Source organism: Pezoporus flaviventris, unplaced genomic scaffold (assembly GCF_033815535.1).
Source record: "Pezoporus flaviventris isolate CSIRO_AGI_PZ_B2104156 unplaced genomic scaffold, CSIRO_AGI_Pfla_v1 ptg000045l, whole genome shotgun sequence".
NCBI lineage: Eukaryota > Metazoa > Chordata > Aves > Psittaciformes > Psittacidae > Pezoporus > Pezoporus flaviventris.
Window position 1 is genome coordinate 428208 of NW_026892593.1, and position 21482 is coordinate 449689.

The 21482-nt window shown below is 41.9% G+C and overlaps 1 long non-coding RNA gene across 5 annotated transcripts; it reads left to right on the top strand.

The window, feature by feature from the left end:
• Window positions 1-1009: 1009 nt before the first annotated feature.
• LOC133276401 (uncharacterized) lies at window positions 1010-21108 on the top strand. 5 transcript variants are annotated; one of them, XR_009745866.1, is made up of 4 exons: window positions 1010-1374; window positions 1926-4228; window positions 5432-5516; window positions 20533-21108. It is a non-coding gene; the product is annotated as an uncharacterized LOC133276401 (long non-coding RNA). The 5 variants fall into 5 exon arrangements; XR_009745863.1 differs by having other exon boundaries at window positions 1010-4228; XR_009745865.1 differs by having other exon boundaries at window positions 1010-4228; window positions 5439-5516.
• The last annotated feature ends 374 nt before the right edge of the window (window positions 21109-21482 follow it).

Sequence of the window (21482 nt, forward strand, 5' to 3'; positions counted from 1 at the left end):
ACAGAGCTCTCAATTAAGTCTCAGGGCTCACACCTCGAAAGCCCCAGGACTTGATCGACGACGTGGAACAGAACATGCGCTTGTCTTGAGAAGCATGTGATGGAAGCAGCTGAGCCAGAGGAAGGTGCAGGCGCTTGACAGGTCACCCAAGATGAGGCTGAACTCGCAGACCCGCCAAGCGCGCGGGCGGTCAGGCAGCCGGGCTCCGCACCCCGCGCCAGCCCTGCCCCAGCGAGCCAACCGCCAGCACGACTCGAACGTCTTTTGTTTTTAAACTCACACTCCGCTCACCCACCCCCGCTCGCTCGCTCCCTCCCGCCCCAGAACACGGCTCTGATCCCCCGCCGCCTTCCCCGCCAACAAACGTCCCCCGACCGCAGCCCCCCACAAGCCCGTGCCCCTGACGGTCCCCACCCCGAGGGTCCCAGCCCCGCCACCCCCACAGCGAGCCCCCACACTCCGGACCTACATCTCGACCGGGGAAGGAGCAGGTCCCCCCGCATGGCACGTCCCCGCGCGGCTCTCACGGGAGTAGGCGAGACACGGGGCTGCTCCCGCCCACGGAGAGCCGGGCTCGGGCTCGGCCCCAGAAGACTCCACTGCCGCCCCCTCCCAGCGGAGCCGGCTGGGCATCCCCACGAGAGGTATCCAGGCAGAGAAAGGAAAGGAGCAGCACCCACCTCCGCCATAAGCCCCAGGCTGGCCGCCGTGCCGTGCCGTGCCGAGCCGGCCGGGCCGCTTATGACGGGCAAGACGGCGGCCCCGCAGGTAACGGCTGCGCGTTCCGACAGCAGCGGCAACAGGGCCTCGCTCTGGGCCGAACTGTGCCCGCCACAACTTCCGGGGCACGGCGCGAGCGCCTTCCGGGGGCAGCGGGCCGGGGGCGGGGGCAGCCGGCAAGCGAGCGAGGCGCGGCGCGGCGCGGCGGGGCGGCCGTTAAGGGCGGGGGTAGCGGCCATGTCACCCGGCCCGGCCCCGACCCCAACAGGCGGGAGGGGCGGGAGGGTTGCTCCTGGGTAAGCGGCACTCGGTGGAGAGCGCGCCTCAGAGCGGTGCAGGGGTCAGCCGCGAGAGAGGTGGCCGCGGAGCGGGTCTTACTGGCTTCTCAGGTAAAAATAAATAAATAGAGAATTAAAGGTGTAACTGCGCACACAGCTCTGGACAGGATTGGGTCAGCTGGTTTGGTTTGAATTTCTGGCGAGGCAGTGCTTTCAGTTGCACTGTACAAGGTGCCACAGTGTTTTAGGCACTTGACACGGTAACTCATCAACAGCTGTTGAAGTTGTGCTGTTTTCATTAAGTGCACTACATGCAACTGAAAGCAGAGTGGACAGTGTATCAGTTAAAACCAAAGATACAACAGGAATAAATAGGGTAAGAAGAATAATGAGAGGAAAGTGCAACACCTGTGTGTCGTGCAGCTTTGTGGAAACACCGAATGTTCCTGTTAGCTGGCGCAAAAAAAACACCACATATTTGTTCTTACTGTGACTACCCACGTGTCATCTCGTGTGTTGCCTGTTGACAGACCAATACATGTAACAGGTCCTGGGCCAGAAGACCTTGTAATCTACAATTAATCTTGAATGTGTAATTACTGTCCCAGTACACACACGCAAACCAAAAACATTGCTTGTGGTTAGAGCAGCCAGCAGCCTGCACAAAACTCTCATCAGCTTTGTTTCAGACCATGCTGCATATGTTTCCCTTTTGCTGTCTGGCTTCTTTGGCCTTGCTCTAACTTCTGACCTCTCCTCCAAACAATACCAATTGCCCAGTTACTTCACAGAACTGGTCTATGTATCTTACTTTCACAGAAGTTGTGCAACTCATGTTTTGACTGTGTTTCAGTTATTTAAAGTCTTTGACAGAGAGCAGGAAGAATCTTACTCTGACAGTTGCTCACCCTTCCCTTCTGTTGACAGTCACTGCTTCATAGCAGAAGTGGCAGAAGCACATGGATGACAGTACTCCACTACCCCAACATTAACTTAATCTGTAGGTTGCATGAGAGCTGGAGAAGCTGAAGTCCATGCAGAGATTTTCTTCAGATGTACATGCTAGAAAGGTCATAGTATCTAGAAGGAAAAGGGGAGAAAGCACACAACTGTAATTTGTACCATTGCAGCTGTTGGCTTCTCTGTGTGTGAGTCAGTGCTCAGAGAGCTAGATGGGTAAAACAGAGGAAATGGGATTTTCCTATAACTGAGTCACGTAATAAGTGAAGACACGTAGCAAACTTTGTCATCTAACATACTGTATATGTTCATGTCCCATAAATGTAATATATCAGTGGGTTGCAAAGCAATGACCTGCTCTTAAGACATCTGCAGTATTCTTTGTGACCTTCATATTGTCTGTTATGCACACTTGCCTTGAAGTTTGCTTGGCTTCAGTTGTTGATCTTGATCTGTGAGTCCACATCCAGATAAGTAGTTGTACCTTGCAATTTTTCCACAGCTGCCTCAGCAGCATCTGGATGAGCAAGGAACAAAGTCTACAAATGTCTATTCTGCTGGGTCATTTATTTCTTTTTATACTCCCTCTAGCTCTCACTATGGCTTCACCAGCTCATGTGAATGGCAGAGTTTATATGTCAGGATTTGTATTAAATTTGGATAGCATAGTGCCTCTTCGACAGTCAAGTTCACTGTCTTCATCAAAGGTAAAGTGCTGGTTTTGTTCACCTGCCAAATTGGTTGTCTTTACCATTTACCTGTTTTCTTACCCAGGTCACTCGGATTTACTGACAGACCAATTTTGGATTTAGATACTTCAGGAACTTTGCTGTTCTCTGTGGCTCTTTCTCCAGGTGGTTTCCTGTCTTCTTAAGACCTTACCACATCTCATTCCTGCTGAGAATTTCTGACTGGTCACATAGAATCATAGAATAGTTAGGGTTGGAAAGCACCTTAAGATCATCAAGTTCCCACCCCCCTGCCATGGGCAGGGACACCTCACACTAAACCATGTCAACCCAAGGCTCTGTCCAACCCAGCCTTGAACACTGCCGGGGATGGAGCATTCACAACTTCCCTCCACAATGCATTCCAGTGCCTCACCATCCTTACAATAAAGAACGACCTCCTTATATCCGATCTAAACTTCCCCTGTTTAAGTTTTAACCCGTTACCCCTTGTCCTATCACTACAGTCCCTAATGAAGAGTCCCTCCCCAGCATCCTTATAGGACCCCTTCAGATACTGGAAGGCTGCTATGAGGTCTCCACACAGTTCCTTCTCTTTCTGACTTCATAGATGTTTTGGATCCAAGACATACTGGTTCTTGGTCATATCTACTGTCGTTTTTGTCATCCCAAACTGGGATTACTGCAGCTAGTCCAGATGCTGCATCAATTACTAGTCTTTCAGAGATCGCATATCTGTTTGCAAACTTCTGCACATTATGAACTTAGATTGCTTTAAGTCCTTTGATGGCATCTTCAGTTCTGTTAGATTTTCCTAAACGTTCTTCAAATCAACTTTGAAGTCAGAGACCTCCTCTGTTGTTTCACTATAACTCATATTCTTTCTTTTTAAAAATTAAAATTGCTGCTGACACCTTTAAAGCTTTTCTATAGTGGTTAGCCCGTAGCTAACATTTGTACAATCATTATTTTAGTAGCTAAATGTTTCAGTTTGTTTGCCTGGGCATTTCTTACGTGGTCTTATGCAGTGGCTACTGGGTATGCTAAATGCATGGTTTTTCTGAGGCATCAAAAGTAACCATACATTTCATTGTTCTCTGATTCATAACTGGTGAGTAAACCATTTCATGGTTAAATGTTCATCTTAAAGGTATTAAATTTTAGCACTATTTAGAATTAACTCCTTTATTAATACTGAAACTTTTACCCCAAATGAAAATTTTTAGTTTAACCCATCCTTTTCATTTAAAAATTAGCAGGTCATATAAATATTTTGTAAGGAGTCATTGAAAAGGAAATAGAATTGAGCTGCGTCAGATATACTGTGGCTTGTATTTCCAGAAGTTCTCGTTTCATTGTAAAACGTATTTCAGTGTCAGTTCACAGACCCCTTGTGTTCCAGCTCCAGAATTCTTCCAGGTGGCGCCAACATTTTGTGGTGAGCTTTATCATGAAGTTTGGACTCAGCAGGTCAAGTGCTTTTGCCTGTGGCTTACACTGATTTAGGCAGCATTCAATTCTGGAAACGAGAGAGTCCAGTACCACACAACATTTTAACAGCAGATTCATCTGGTTAAGAAAGTGCTCCCTTATTTATCTTGTATTCTTTCTTTTAATGCCTGAGCCTGACAAAAAGGGGACTCTTTGGGAACAGACTGCCAAATTTTGCATTGTGTTTCTGCAGTTCCCTGTCATGCATTGTTCAGAGATTTGTGGCAACAAACTTCTCAAAGGTATGAAGTGAAGGAGTTACATTTCTTCTTCCCAAGAGCTTTGGAATTTATCCCATTTCATGTGTAGTTTGCCTTCTTATCAGGGAAGTATTTTCTGATCAGTATGAGGTGCGTATTCCCCAGCATGAAGCCTGGATGTATTTTCAGAGATGGATACTGATTAAGATCCTTAATGTTTCAACTATAAATTCTATTCTTGAAGTAAACATAGGAGAGTAAACAGTTTCTGTTAAAAATAAAACCATAGCAATAGCCTCATGACAAATCACAGAACTTTGCAGTCACTTTGTTTTGTAATAAAGAAGGCCTTTGATATGCTATAGGCACCACCTAACCCAGCTATAGGTGTCAGTAACACTGTCTCACAGCATGTATGACTCAGCATCAAAAGCACGTTTCTGGTTGAAATGCGGTACAGAAGCTCGCCCTCTTTCTCTGCTGTAAGAGGCTACCTAGAGCTCTTTTATTCTGACCCCAGAAGTGTCCTTTGGACACTGTAACAAAACCCTTATAAAAAAAAAACAAAACAAAAAAACACCAACACAACAAGATTAAGCCAATAATTTAAACCAGTAGTTCAATACTTCGAGTATTGTCATCATTAGTTAGGTTGTCATCATTTCAGTTAAAAGTAGGGAAAAAATATGTACAATAGCAAATAAAGGTGTTTTGCTGCTGGACATTGTAATTCACATTGCGAAACTTTTCCTGAAATGATTGCTGGAATATGACAGACCTTGTCCTCTTGTTCGTGTGGTATTCAGGGAAAAATGGAGCAGACCTGGTCATCCAGAAATTCCTCAGGTGGCTGTTCATATTGTAATTTGGTTTCCCTCAGTTGAACAGATTGTTTTGTTCTTGTACAAATATACCACTGATGTGGTTAAAGCATCCATGAGCTCTGAGAACCAACCTGTGAAGGGCAGATACTTGTCTCTGTGGCAGTTGGTCAGCAGACTTTTAAAGGTAATACAATATGCTACCAAAACCAGAATTTTAAACTTTAGGTGTTTTCTTAGGCTTGCTGTCTGAGATACTATGTATTCTTGAGATACTAGATGCTTGGTCCTTACCATGTGAATATTGAAAGCCTGGAAAACATCACTGCAAGTGAAGCTGCCTTTTGAGTCTCCCAAGTATATATTCTAATTCACTTCCCTTCACAAATGGATGTTCTCCTTAACCAAATTGATCTGTTTTCATTCCTCTAACAAAGGCTGCCACTTGCAGTTCCTGTAACTTCTTGATGGCTGTTTCCCAAGAGGAGCGTCAATGTGCTGACTGTAGAATGTACACGTCTGCTTCCAACTAGCCTGTGATAACCAAGTGGGATGTAAATCTAATTAAATGCAAAAAAAAAAGCTACAGTGTGTTGCAGTAACATTCAAGATCTGACATCAGCTGACAAAAGCAAGGAAATTCCAAGTGAAGATTGCTGCTATGTCCTTACTTCACCCATTTGTATTTCAGAATTTTAGGGCCTCAGAACTGCACACACTTGACTGTACAAAACTGTTCAAAGAGCATTGTCACAATGTCAGACTTTTAAAAATCAGCAACTTGTGCAACTGTAATTTTGACTCGCTTGTGGGCACAAAGTATGACAGAATTAAGTAGCCTATCATTCATACACTATTTTTCTGTTTTCCCCCTTCCTCATTCAGGACACAGAATAGATGCCTCTTACAGGAGAAAGCAGCTGGTTATTTCAAATCTCTGTGTGCAGCAAGTGCCCTTGGCCTTCTTTATTTATTCATTCAATGAATAAATACTTAGGTATTCTGAGGGCATTTGTCATTGTGTTAGGTGATACTTCATTAGCATTAATGGAATTATTTCTGTGTTTATTTTTCAAGAGAAGAAATACGGTTTCATTATAGTTGCAAGGGAGTGTGGATTAGGTCTGCAGGGGGTGTCAGTACTGCACTGCTCAGATTTGTGGCAGTTAACACTGAAAAACCTTGCTGGTAGGTGAAGTCAGTCACGTCGCAGCTAGTTCTCTGCTCAGGTTTCCTATATGGTCCTTGGTGGAAGCAAGTGAAGAAACAAGCTGGCTATACTGTACACTGTGAAAAGCCCATGACATTTATGTGACTGAAGTTACAGTGACCAGGGATTAGTGGTAAAGAATCTTGTAAGATGCTGGGATGGTGTCAGTTGTGTCCCATGAGCAGGTATTACTGCTCATGCTATTGGAAAATTGGCAGATGGACTGTGTGCCTTTGTATCAACCACTACGATGCTAATTCAGGAGTATTATGTTAGGTCCATGTCACAAACTTATAACCAGGACACAAGCAAATAATTCATTTTGCCAACACAACTACATGGGATGTGTTTCAGTGCAGATGCAAATCAGGTGATGAAGTACAGCTGCAAAACTTAGAAGTGTGTTTCTCAACATCATCAAAACTGAGTTGGAAGGAGCTGCTTGCTCTGCTTGGAGTTCAGTAAACTTTTTCATGTTTAGAAAGAGGTCATGTTTAGACCTAAGGAGGCCCCTTTATACATAATGCAAATATTTAAGGGATAGGAGATACCATCCTGTCCTTCTTCTATAGTCCAGTGATTAGAAACCCTGAAACTCAGCTTGAGGAGGGCCTGCGTTTTGTTTTATGCTCTCTCTGTGAACACAGAAATTAACATTTTTTTCCCCCTTCTTAACTATGTTATCCCAAAAGCACTACCATCTTCACTGAATTGCTCGGACTTGGCCAGTGATGGGCCCATCTTGTAGCTGGCTGGCACTGGCTTTGTTGGACATGGGGAAGCTTCTAGCAGCTTCTCACAGAAGCCACCCTTGTAGACCCCCACTACCAAAACCTTGCTTTGCAAACTCAGTACAAGCAGTCAGAGATGCTTTGGGAACCTCACTGAAATAGGAATTTATGGAATGTAGGCATCTCCATAGTTGGAAAACAACTGGATGAGAATTTTGGCTTTAATGATCAGAAGTATTCATTTTCAGCATCTGAGTCCTTTTGCTGGTGTAGTCACCAAGAGTTGTCTCAGGTCACACAGGGAAATTACTGACAGAGAGCTGGGGTGAGGCTTCAGCATACAGACAAATACGTCAGAGTATGGAAAAATCAACATGGGTTTTTGTAGATAGAGAAGCCTTGTCATAATTATGAAGTTGTTTGACAAAATCAACAAACTGATAAACCAGGGTGATGCATTCATTGCCATGATTTCAAAAGGGCTTCTGGCACAGTCCTTCACCAGTGCTGCTAAAGGACATGAGCAGTCAGAGGTTAGGAAGAAAGCTTGTCTTGTGTTTTCTGTCTTCCCTAGGTGAAGGAGAAGGGTTAACGGGTAGCAATAGTCATTTTTTACACCACAGGAGAGTTACGATTGGACTCCCACAGGGATTCATGCTGGGACCTGCACTAGTTAGCATTTTCAGAAGTGGTGTTGGAAAGAGACTGAGTAAGGAAGCAGCACAGTTTGCTGCTGATGCAAAATCCTTTACAGTAGTGGAGTACAAAGCTGAGAGCAAGGAGTTTCAAGAGGATCACATTCTGCTGAGCAGCAACTAGAAGTTGACAGTCTCAATAGCTGTAAAATAATGCCTACAGGCAAAATCAATCTTAATTGTATGAACCTAAGTTCTACATGTGCTGTTACACCAAAAGAAGTTCTTAGAGCCTCTATAGGTAATTGTTTAGAAACTTAATTTCCAGTTCCAAGTCAAAAATACCAGGAATTATTAGAAAAGGAAGACAGAATGGAGCAGAAATCGTTGTGGCATCCTTGTGTACACCAGTGGTGTGGCCACATCTAGACAACAGTATGAAGTTGGTTTTCCAGGTCAGAAAGAAGGTAAAGGTAGCAAAGAATAATAAAACATAGAGCACAGTTTCTGTTCTACACTTGACTACACTTGGACTTTTCAGTTTGAAAAAAACAAAACAATGCCTAAATGATGGAGGCGAGATATTTGAATTATATAAAATGGTCGTTTGTGGAGAGAAGGTAGGGAACTCTCATGCACTTTTTGTAGTAAGTAATTGATAGCAGGTTAAAACCAACCAAAAAGTAGTCTTTTTTTCAGATGCTGCAGAACTAAAGTGTGGACCTCACTGCTTCCAGAAATGTGGAATCTAAAACTATAATTACTTTCAAAAAGGGACTAAATTCAAAAGAGAGGTGGAGCATTGGTAACTAGTAAATAGAACAGAATACACTGGCCTTTAGTTCAAGTTTTTGCTAACCAACGCTTTACTGAAAATTCTGCATATGAAAAAGGATTATGCTATACCTGAGTTGTTCTTTATACTGTCCTCCTGACTGTGTAGTCCTGGTCATTAAGTTGAGAAGCAAGTTAGGCATACCTGTGGAGTCTGATATAGTACGGCTGCTTTGCAACTAGTACAGGAGTGAAACACCAAGATGGTCAAGGGACTGGAAAAAATGGCAACGCAGACGTAAACCTATCTGGGCTGCTGCACTGTGCAAATATATTGCTGCCCGGGTGCAGAACCTGGTGGTGAACGTTATTAATGAGTGTGAAACGTGCTGCAATTAAACAAGCCAAACGGTTAAAGCCTCTTTGGTATGGAGGACGATGGCTGAAGTATAGATATGGGGAGGCCTGGCAGATTGACTATATCACACTGCCACCAACCCACCAAGGCAAGCACCATGTGCTTACCATGGTGGAAGCAACCACCGGATGACTGGAAACATACGCTGTGCCCCACTTTGGGCGCCAAAAAGAACTGTTGTGGTTTAAGCCCAGCCAGCCAGCTTGTTCGTTCACTCCCCCCGTTCTTGCCCTCCCCCTACTCGTGGAGGGACAGAGAGGAGACTCGAAAAGAATGCAACTCCCACGGGTTGAGATAAGAACAGTCTAGTAACTAAGGTATAACACAGATCACTACTGCTACCACCAATGATAATAATGATAAAGGAAATAACAAGGGAAGAGAATACAACACCTCAGCACCAGACAACTGATAACTCGCCCCCCCAGCCCGACCAAATACCGACCGATACCTCCTCCAGCCCTGCAGTCGCAGCCCTTCCGGGTAACTCCGCATTACATCCTGGGTATGACGTGCTATGGTATGGAATACCTCTTCGGTCAGTTTGGGTCAGGTGTCCTGTCTCTGCTTCCTCCTAGCTTCCCCTCCTCCCTGGCAGAGCATGAGGCTCAGAAAAGTCCTTGGCCAAGCCAAACATCTGAGCGTTATCAGCTCTGTTCCAAGGCCGAAAGTCAAAAACAGTGCTGCACCAGCTACTAAGAAGGGGAAAAAATGACTGCTACTGCTGAACCCAGGACAGTATATTATAGAAGACTGAGAGAACTGATACTGTTCAGCCTTAAGGGGGCAGCTAAGGGAAGATCTTACTGCTGTGGTGTGCATGGAAGGCCAAGTCAGATTCTTGTCAGAGTTACACAGTGGTAGGCCAAAAGGGAATGGACACATGTTGAAACATGGGAAATCCTGCTTAGATGCAGAGATAGATGTATTTATTTATTTATGTATGTATTTATTTATTTATATAATGAAGGTGGTCAAATATTGGAACAAGTTGCCCAGGAAGGTTGTGTGACTCCTGGTAGATACTCAGAGCTTGACTAGATGTGGTCCTGAGCAATCTTCTCTAAGTGGCCCTGCTTTGAGCAGTAGGTGGTCCTTGGTGTCTTCCCAAGGCCCATTGCAACCTGCTTAGTTCCGTCCTCTTAAGATAGGCTCTTACTATTTGTTTGTGCCCTAACTACACATTACTTCATATGGTATATTTTTTCTTAGAAGTGGAATATAGTGGGTTTGGATTAATAAATATATACTAAAGTTCAGTGCAAGAACATAGGGGGACAAGACATTTTGTATTTGCCATAAAGAAAATCCAAGAGTCAGCGAAGGTACTTTCTAAGTGGCTTGACAGTAGTCATTAAAATGCTTTGTAAAAACACGTCAAGAAGAGGACTTGTTTGTCAGGGTGCAGCTGTAGCACAAGTCAGTAAAGGCACTGTTACCCATGCTTACAGTGTTTGTGTTTTACTTCTAATGTCTCCTTTAAACAAATGATACATAATTAGTTTGTCAGACACTGGTGGGGAAGAGTATACCTAGCATAGCATGTGCTGCCATGTCGCCCAATCTGATTGTGAGTGCATATTCTCTGCAGCTGGGTCAAACCTGTTTCCAGCAAGAAAGCCAATAGAAAGATGCTCTTCACCCTGATTTCTCTAATCATGGTCAGCATTTCTTGGTATTTGGGTTAAGATTTTTTGAAAGATAAGATAGGGCTGTTCTGACTGACTGCTTCTGTTCAACAGCTGGCATGCATGGCATGAACAAACATTTCAGACTACCAGAATATCCCAAACTGCCCCTCACTGTTTTCTCCTGTAATAAGAACTTTTATTCGTAAGCTGCAAACCTTGCTACAGCTCAGCAACTTAACAACAGTGTACTTACCAGCAGCACTTACGGAATAAGCTGAGTCCTGTACTTTCAAAGAACAAATGCACTTCAACTTAATTACAGTCAGGCCTGAATAAAAATTAAAGGGTTTGCATGTCTGCTAGTCTATATGTGGGTAGAAAGGCAGTGAGGTTAAGATAATAGGTTCAAAATGTATTCTGAGAAAACATTTAAAACCACAGCAGGGTGTGATTGTATGCAAATAAGTATTTTTGCAATAGCAGATTAAACACCTTATGGAATTTGTATGAAAAACTGCATGCTTGTACACGATGCAAAGTGTGATTAAGCACCAGTGTGTGGAGGTTTTGCCTTTGGTAAAAAATTAAGGCAGATTTAAATCAATCAATGTTTTTCTCAGTCTTGTCACAGAATATGTTGTAGGTTACGAATGGTGACTGCTAGAGAGAAAATGTTAAAAATAACACTACTTTTTCCTTGGGTGCACCCTTACAAGACTATGTCCTGCTACATGGTAACATACAGGAGCTGAGACAGTGAGAAAAGAAAACTGGCAAGTTGATCTAGGCTTTTACTGCAACAGCTGTTAGTGGTATGTATTTTGCCATCAGCTTACTAAATGACTTACTTAGAGAATGTTTTTTATAAAGCCTTCCAAGTATCTTTTTGATGGTTCTCATGAATGGGTGGATTAGTCATCCCAGGTTCCAGGGCTACATTTAAGTAAACATTTTTCATGTTTGCAGATTATTAAAGTGACTCTGAGGGGACCTGGTGCCTATAGGGACAGCAGGTACCTTCACAAAAATGTGCAGTGAGCAGTGGTGGAAAAACCTGCACTGGCATAGGCAGATAATCACTGCTCTACTTGGTTGTTTGCATAACTAAGATTGGCAGAATGACTGAATTGTCTTTAGGAAATGGTCTTTAATGTCAGTTTCTAATTGACATTACATGCCAGAGTTATGTATCTGCCTTTCTAAAACTCCTTTCTCTAACACATAAGTTACTGTGTCCTGGGCAATAAGAGACCCTGTCTTTTTCAAGAAAAAACAGCTTTTAGGTGCTCAGGAAGAATGTTTCAAGAACATTCAAAATTGCAGCCTGGATTTTTTTCTCCTAGCAGGGATAGATCTGACTTAGCAAAATCAGATATAATGGTGTTTGTTTTCATCTAGTGTTTTTCCTATCTGGAGTAGAAAAGATAAAATACATTACTTCAAATTAACCTTGATGTAAATAATGAAGTAAATTGCACTGACAATGATCTTCTGCAGCTCCTCTGGGTGAGTATGCAAGAAATAAAAGCTTCTCTGAAGAAGTCAAAGTGTCACATTGAAAAACAGTGAAACACACACTGTTTCTGTTTTCCAAAACAACTCTGCCTGCTCAGCAGTAAATCTGCAGAGGGAACCTAAGCTCACACTGCCAGGATTACTCTTCTTTCCTGCCTCTTAAACATAATTTGTTAGTGAAAGCAGTGGACAAAGAAAGTGCAAGATCAACAGTTCTGAACAGTGGTACAGCAGGCTTTGCTCTCCTTCATTCATGTGCCTTTGTCCCACATACTCCAAAATCACATCTAGCCATGAATGGATAACTGAGTGGCGTGATTTATACAGACAGATGAAAATCAGAGGGCTGTGAAAAGTATCACCTACCCATCTCTTGAAGGGTCCCATGACTGCTTGGGGGGGAGCTCAGTTTATGAAGTTGCTGCTGAACTATGTATTATAGCCTGACATTTTAAGAGAAGAAAAACATAAACACCAGGGATTTTTTATTTCTAACCAGTGTATAAGGAGTGGGTTTCTTCAGGAAAGCAAGAACCTTCTTACCATGTAGGCAGGAACTATTAAGTGAGGGTAAAGGGCCATCCAAGGTGAGAAACTAACTCCAGTCCTTGAAAAAATGACTTTTAAAATCAGAGCTGAGACATCCCACATAAAAGTCTGTGAGATAATTTTGGGTATGTTCCCTCAGAAAAGGCATAGAAGAAGGGAAGATGGAGTATGGCAAAGCAGACTTATTGGTAATAGAATATAAAGCTGCTTTTACAGTGCCTCATTTTGCAGCCAGTATATTATTTCTCACTTTTAGGACTCCCTAAATTCACACATAAAGCTAGTAGAAGCAAACTACATAATTGCTTGAAATAAGGGAAATAAAAGCAGACTTGTTAATTTAATGATATTTTAAGCAATAATTATTTTAAGCAGAAATAATTAGATTTCCCTTCAATTATGTGTAAGAGCATATATTTTAAGCCAAATAAGGTACAGAATTAGAATATATACCAACATTATTCTCTCATGCAGAAACAAGTATGGGGAAGAGTCTGAAGGAAGTCCTGCTTACGGAATATTTTCCAAAGCTATTTGATTCAGGTGGGACTAGCCAACTCTACTATAGAGAAGTATTTGTCCCAGTTGTCTTTGTTTCTCCATACTGCCTCTTAGCAGGAGGAGAGAGACAACGGAACATTTTTGCTTGGCTTGTATTTATGTTAAAGAAACCCCAAAGAATGAGATTGTCAAGATGAAGGGAGAAAAGTTGATGTTTCTGAGGTTTTGACTCCTGGGGATGTTTATTCCACTGCTAAGAAAGCTTTAGCCCCCTTGTGAAGAGAGCTTCATTATGGCAGAAGAACCAAACTGGTAACTGTGGACCATGGATGATCTTTGATGTTTTTTCTTCTCTCTCTGTCCTACTTTTGGCCTTTCCAAAGATGTTCAAATAGTTGCTCTTTGTGTTAGTGGTCAGGGCAGGCTGCATATCCTGCGTATCCACTTGTCAGTGCAAACCTCTATGAAGCAGCCTGAAGTATTTGGTTTTTTTGTTCTTCATTCACAGTTGTTGGGCACAAGCATATTTTGTCAAAGTAATGAAGCAAGATGCTTAGAGTACGGGGGTTTAGGTTTGCTTCCCAAGGCTACTTAGTTCCGTACCAAAGGACTGCATGCCCACTCCAACCCTCAAATCAGTCTTTCTGATACAAATGGGAGATTTTCAGAGTATTTTGGCTCAAGTTTCATTTGCATCTCTCCTTTTCTAAAACCATAAGAAAAATTTTCATCTAAATGACTTCCAGGAATATTAGTTTTTAAAAGAAACCTATTTTGTTAAAGATGGTGAAAGCCATAGACAGCAGTCGCTTTGCTTACCCAGTGTAGTCAGACTGAGTTGTGTTGCCACAGGATGAGAACTGTACTGAATGCTTCTTCAGTTCAAAGTGGATCAAGGGTATAATTTTAGAGCTAAAAGACTTTGCTTACAGTTCAAGTAAAGAACTGCAATTTATTTTACCACCCATCCTCTATTGCCCATTTAGATTGAAGGCCTTCAGGCCTGGAACTCTGCCTGTGCATTTCACATGTACAGTATTCTCAGGATACAATATAAATAATAATACATCAGCATTGAAGGGAATATCCCTGTGGAGCAATCCACAAGTGAGTGAACTTCTCGGATATTATGGAACAAGGCCAGCATTACTTCAAAAACATTTTTCTTAGACAAAGTCAGTCAAATGCCTAAATTAAAATTCCACTTTATTGCTTTGGTCTTATCAGATGAAGTATCTGTATGTTCATTTAATAACCCTCTCATGCATTTTATCTTTATGCTTAATTTAAATATGAGAAGCAAACACATTTTATATAGTTGTTATTCTCCAATTACTACAAAAGCTTCTGAGAATCTTTGATCATGAGAATGTTATTTCAAATCGAGTTGTGCTTCACAATTACAAAATGTCTTACTGAAGTTAGTTTGGATGCAGTTCTAGTCCAAGTGCAGTAAACCACAGTCAGTCCTCAAAAAACAGGTATGACTACAGAGCAGTAAAGAGATTGGAATGCACTCATGTAACTGACTTGATTTATTTGGTGGTGGGGTTTTTTTAGGCAGAAATTCCAACAAAACTGTAATAACAAGTGTCTGATGTAGTGATTTAGCATGAGATGCAGTTTTCAAAATGTTACTGTTATTAAAATACTGTAGATTATAAAATTTTATTAATTTATTGTTCAGGGACAGTACAGTACAGTAGAGTTTCAGCGACAGAGTTTTGGTTTTTAAGGGGTATTTTTACACAAGATCATGGAGAGGTGACACAGGCCAGTAACCAATATCAACAGCCTTGTGCATGGACATGGTCAGATTAGACTATGAACAAACTTTAATTAAATTTAACTTCTCAATGAAACCATGAAAAGTTTTACTGCTTTTCCATTTTCCACACACATACTGTGTCACCCTGTAACACTAAAACTCATACAAATGAATTTCATCATCTTTACAGTAATGACTTTGTTTCTACCTTTTATTCTTGAGGGGAAAAAAAAAGTACCAGAAAGAATTCACAGCCTTAAAAGAAGTGTCTTCTCTCTATTCTCAGCAAATGTACAAAACTCGGACTCACTTTTGGTTTATTAATAGAAAGCAAGCACAATTATAAGTTTATTTTAAATTCCAGGGAATTTTAAAACCCAGAGAACTACAGACCAGTCAGTCTCACCTCTGTGCCTGGCAAAATCTTGGAGCAGATTCTCCTGGAAGGCGTGCTAAGGCATATGAAAAACAACAAGGTGCTTGGTGACAGCCAGCATGGCTTCACTAAGGGGAAATCCTGCCTGACCAATCTGGCGGCCTTCTATGATGGGGCTACAGAACTGATGGACAGGGGTAGAGCAGTTGATGTCATCTACCTGGACTAGTGTAAAGCGTTCAACACTGTCCCACACGACATCCTTGTCTCTAAATTGGAGAGACATCAATTTGATGGATGGACCACTCGGTGGATAAAGAACTGGCTGCATGGCTGCACGCAAAGAGTTGTGGTCAATGGCTCAATGTCCAGCTGGAGACCAGTAACGAGTGGTGTCCCTCAGGGATCAGTGTTGGGACCGGTCTTGTTCACCATCTTTGCCGCTGACATGGACAGTGGGATTGAGTGCGCCCTCAGCAAGTTTGCCAATGACACCAAGCTGTGTGGTTCAGTTGATACGCTGGAGGGAAGTAATGGCATCCAGAAGGACCTTGACACACTTGTGAGGTGGGCTGATGCCAACCTCATGAAGTTTAACCATGCCAAGTGCAAGGTCCTACACCTGGGTCGGAGCAATCCCAGGCACAGCTACAGGTTGGGCAGAGAAGAGATTCAGAGCAGCCCTGCGGAGAAGGACCTGGGGGTGCTGATTGATGAGAAAATGAACATGAGCCGGCTTCAGTGTGCGCTCACAGCCCAGAAAGCCAAATATATCCCAGGCTGCATCAAAAGGAGCGTGACCAGCAGATCTCAGGAGGTGATCCTGCCCCTCTACTCTGCTCTTGTGAGACCTCACCTGGAGTATTGTGTGCAGTTCTGGTGTCCTCAACATAAAAAGGACATGGAACTGTTGGAACAAGTCCAGAGGAGGGCCATGAGGATGATCAGGGGCCTGGAGCACCTCCCGTATGAAGATAGGCTGAGAAAGTTGGAGCTGTTCAGCCTGGAGAAGAGAAGGCTGCATGGAGACCTCATAGCAGCCTTCCAGTATCTGAAGGGGGCCTATAGGGATGCTGGGGAGGGACTCTTCATTAGGGACTGTAGTGACAGGACAAAGGGTAATGGGTTAAAACTTAGGGTGGTGAGGCACTGGGATGGGTTGCGCAGGGAAGCTGGAAATGCTCCACCCCTGGCAGTGTTCAAGGCCAGGTTGGACAGAGCCTTGGGTGACATGGTTTAGTGTGCGATGTCCCTGCCCATTGCATGGGGATTGGTACTGGATGATCTTAAGGCCCTTTCCCACCCAAACTAATCTATGATTCTATTCTAAATTCAGCTAAACTGCATGAACTGTTTGAAATTGCAGTCTCATGGCTGTTAAATCCTGTAGAATGAACCTAGCAGGGAACAGGAACCTAGGAGACTGGTCAATAAAGAGATGCTCAAAGAGTACAACTACTAGCCAAGAAGAGTCACCATATGCTGGCTTGCAGGCCTCACAGTTGGGTGGATACTAAATCTGTTTTACCCTTGCCCACGACATTCTGTCATGATCCAGGGCAGTGCCCATGTTCATGGAACACTGCAGTTCCTGGGTGTTGTTGCTAAGGGCTAAAAAAGGAAGACTCAGAGCAACCACAAAGCTGTGCAAAGCAGCAGATGCTTTAATCATTTCCAAACACACTGTTAGGAGAGCAGTGGAGTCCAGTCTAAGTGCCTATGCTGTTTCTTGCCTCACCATGCAAATGTGCTTAACCTGGAGCAGGAAGGAAAAAAATCAGTTCAAATTTGTCCAGTATATAGATTTGTTCTACTTAAAAGGTGCATGGCTTCTGAAGGTAATAGGAAATTAACTCCATCTAATTTAGATATGTTCATTTACTAAGGATCTAACCCTTTTCTGAGATGGTGGCTTTATTCAGGTTGAAGAAAAGCACTGAATTTGTATTCTCCAATACCCTAATTAATAAGTCTTGCAGAGCTGACTGTCTGCAGCTCACTGTGAACAGCAGCAGTAGAGAGTACTTTTATGATCTCATGGTTAAGAACATCTAAAACCATGAGATACAGGTTCAGTCTTCCTCAGGATTATTTAGCTTATGGAGTGAATGCTTTAACTACTACATAGACTTACATACAGAAACAAGGAATAACTCCAGAAGTTAACACAAGCCCCTCAAACCTAAGTTTTCAAGATTCTCCATATTACCTACTCAGAGTTCAGGTGGCTTAGGACCCGAGTGGAGCTTTAAGTGGGACATAGTTATCACTTGAATCAGGACAGTGAAAAAAATGACTTGGATTAATTCTTGCTTTAATAAATATAGACAGGAAGAGGGAGCCACATGCTAGCCCTGCTACATTCATAAGACTCAGGCCATGGAACAGCTGCAGCACTATCCGTACTCCAAAAACTCACCCTGTAACAAGATTACATGCATAGAGGCATAAACCTTGTTGATTTTTCCACCTCTTAATACCTATATTTATCCATCATGCTAGTGCTTAAAGATGCAAGCTTAGAAAATATGATTTCACTGTGAAGTGATTTCAGATCTTTTGTTCAGAGTCATTAAACTGAAGTGCTGTTTTGTCTGATCAATTCAGCAGGTGAAGACCTTTTTAGCCATATGTCTTCGTTTACTGCTTCTATGAATAAAGATACAAGAATGTTTCACTGAAAAGCTTTAGAAGTGTGTTTATATGAAACCCATGCATTTGAATAACATCATAGATCAGAGGTTAAATAAAATACGTTATTTGAAATAAGACTGAATTTTAGAGTAGGAAAAATGTGAGATTTGCCAGACATTGCAGAATTAGGCATTGGGGAAAAAAAACTATCGATCCCTTCGGGGGGAAGTATTGGCAAAGCAGAAGCCAGTAGATCAGATGGAATTTGTTTCTCTCTGTGGGAATAAGTGCCAGCCACTCGTTTAACACATGAACACCTTCAAAAGTGTAGTAATTACAAAGGAGGGAGTAGGACAAATACTGCATTTTCCAATGCTAATGAGTTCTTTTTATGGCCTAATCACTAGGCATTGGAGAGGTTTTTCCCAAGAAATTTGAAATGTAAATCTTAATTTCAGATGTGTGTTGGCTATTTGCACAGGCCAGCCTTTCACTAGAAACTGAAATGATTTCAGGTTCCAGCTTAAAACATTTTAAAATGGAAATAGTATAAATGTATTGTAAATGAATGTTAAAAATTAACCCAAACTCTCTTCTTTCCTTACTTAAGCTGAGATGTTCTTCCCTACTGTATTTGGGAAAATTAAACATTTCACCATGTTTGGAAGCCAAAGGTTCATTCATAGTGTTCATTAAGCAAAGAAGCTTATGAACTCTATCAACATGAAGCTTAAAAAAAGAATTACTTTTACTTACGGAAAATCCTGCCATTTTGCACCTGCAGTTGAGTGCAAGCAAAGTATACAGTCCAGTCCCTAACTTACGTTTTGTTTGTTCATATTGTCATGCAATCTCAGCCTGAAAGAGCAAAAAAAACCAACCTGAAACCAGCCCCATAGATTCATATTTTGAAAGCTGCTTCCCTTGCCCAAGTGAATAAAAATTGCAAACATTCACACTTCTTTTGCTTCCTGGCACAGCACATTTGATTCGCTCACAGGCTGCTGGACAAACTACAAATACACCTTGTCTAATCAGATGATCAAGTCTCAAAGCAAATGAGGGCACCAAAGATATCACCAATCTTCCAAAATCTCAGTAGCTAAAATGCTGTTGAGACTGGAGAATACTTTGGACATCCCTGCCACCTGGCGTTTGGAAAACCACCTCATGTCTGAAAACAACCTGAATTGCTCTTAAATCTGTATTCCCATTAAGAAGCAAACAAACATTGATGTATTTAATATGGATTAAAAGCATAAGCAGCAAAAGTGTCCTTAGGTTGGTGTTATTACCAGAATCTGTCTAGAAAGAAAAGGAACAGGATTACTTAATGTTCCTTCCAATCCCACCTCTGATAACCACAAAAATTCTCAAGTAAATCTTTGAATTCAGTGTATTTACACATCTCCTGTCAGTAATGACACTTTTGATGAGAAACCTCCCTTACACAGCTTCACAGTCTGCAAGGTACAGCGTGCCAAGCCCAAAGGCAAAGGAAAAAAGTTGTATGAGGTAGAGCTACATAAAAAAAGGACTAGCAATAAATAACACTGAGCAGTAAATGAGTAAGCAGGCAGGGTCTGAAATTACTGTGATGACAATTAACATGTCTGAGCAAAATACTTAAAACCCCCAAGGCTGTTTAGTGGAAGTGGCAATGACACTACCACTTTTGTATGTTTGATGCTTGAAGGAAACATTCTTCATTGGCAGCATTGATCACATTAAGCACAGAAACTGAGATAAACCATGTTTTATCTTTACCTATGAAAGGGTTGTTTCAAGTGGGGTCTAAAGCTCCAGTGTGGGCAACTGGAAAAATTACTGTGCAATTCAGTGATGATCAAACTGTACCTATAGCACAGTGAGGGCTGGGGTTTTTTTTCCTTTCCTTTGCAAACCAGATTGAAATACATCTGTGTTTTACCGTTGTAACTCTGGATGAAACCACAGTCTAAAGTCAGTCTGAGCAGTATAAATAGCTAGCGTGTAAGTGAGCACCCCTGGCAAGCATGAACTGTAACTGCCTGGAATCGCTTCTTTGAATGGCTGCCGAAAGTAGAATGCAGCAGTTGGGTTTTTCTGCAGGGCAATGGAGGTCAAATACAACTGTGTGTTTGGTGCCCCACTATTTCAGTTCTAGGAACTTCGAAAATGATATGCACTAGAAGGTCAGCTCTATATTGTACATTTACTGTGTACATATACTATCTCAGGTGCTTGCATCAGCATCTCTTGTAATAGCAGAGCACATAGGTTACGTTTGGACCTATCTATTAACTGAGAACCAGGCACTTGCATGGAGAGAAGGTAGCTAGCTATAGCTTTACTTGTGAAATGCAGGCAGGTGGTTTTTTTCCAGTTATTCTTAAGCTGATATTCTAAACCTCTTAATTCTCATTAACTTTTCCCAGGATTTAATTACTGCCTAGTGCAGGGCTCAGTGGCTTTCTCACCATCTGAAAAAGTGCTTTCTAATGAAAACACAGAAGAAGGAACTTTATAAAGCAGAAGATATTCTTCCTGCTTTCTATCAACAATAACTGCTCAGCACAAACAGATGTTAGTAATATTTTTTTGCCTTACTATTGATGGGGAGAACTAATGACTCTTGTATGATCTTTACAGAGAGCATAAAGGGGAGGAAAAAGAAATACAAGAAGTTGAAGGAGAAAACCCCCTGCTAACCACAGGTAAAAATTATGTCACTGGCCTAGCATGTCAACAGCTACTAACAGTGGGTCCAGGATCATTGCTTCTGTGACGTTGAATACTAGGCTATTTATGGGATATTTAAAATATGTAAACAAAAAGAATACTTTAAGCTGTTATGAAAATGTTGGATTCAAAAGGTATCACTGTTCTCTTCTGGTCCATTCAAGCCTGTTGCAGCAGACCTCTTTTTGTTAGTCACAGCTCTTGCAAACCTCTTTAATATTCCATCTGATTTACTCAACATTAGTATTATTCTAACTGTCAAATACAAAGATAATAGTGTTGCATATAACTTAGTACCATGAAACCTGTGCTTTCCATTCCTGTTTTGGTTTCACCACACACAAATGGACCTTAAAAATCTCAGAAAATGGAATAAATCTGCAAGAAGCTAAAAGAAGACACCCGAACTCACTTCACACTAACCCTACTATTTTGTTCCTTAAATATCTGCCACTGATGATTGTCAAAGATAATAAAGCAGCCAAATAAACCTCAGAAAATGGAATAAATCTTCAAGAAGCTAAAAGAAGACACCTGAACTCACTTCACACTAATCCTACTATTTTGTTCCTTAAATATCTGCCACTGATGATTGTCAAAGATAATAAAGCAGCCAAATAAACCCTTTGGATAATAAGGTATCATCAAAGAAAATGGTATGGATGATTTTACTTTTCACTAAAAAAATGTGAAATGCATGACATTACACATGGAGAATGTATAATACACCATGGCCCACACGAGTCTTATTTTCAGAGCCCAGCTCTGACAATGGCACATTCTACTGTACTGAAATTGCCTAACATTCTCCTTCAGCTGCTGCTTGAAAGGAAATTGGCTCCTGAATCAATAAACCAAAC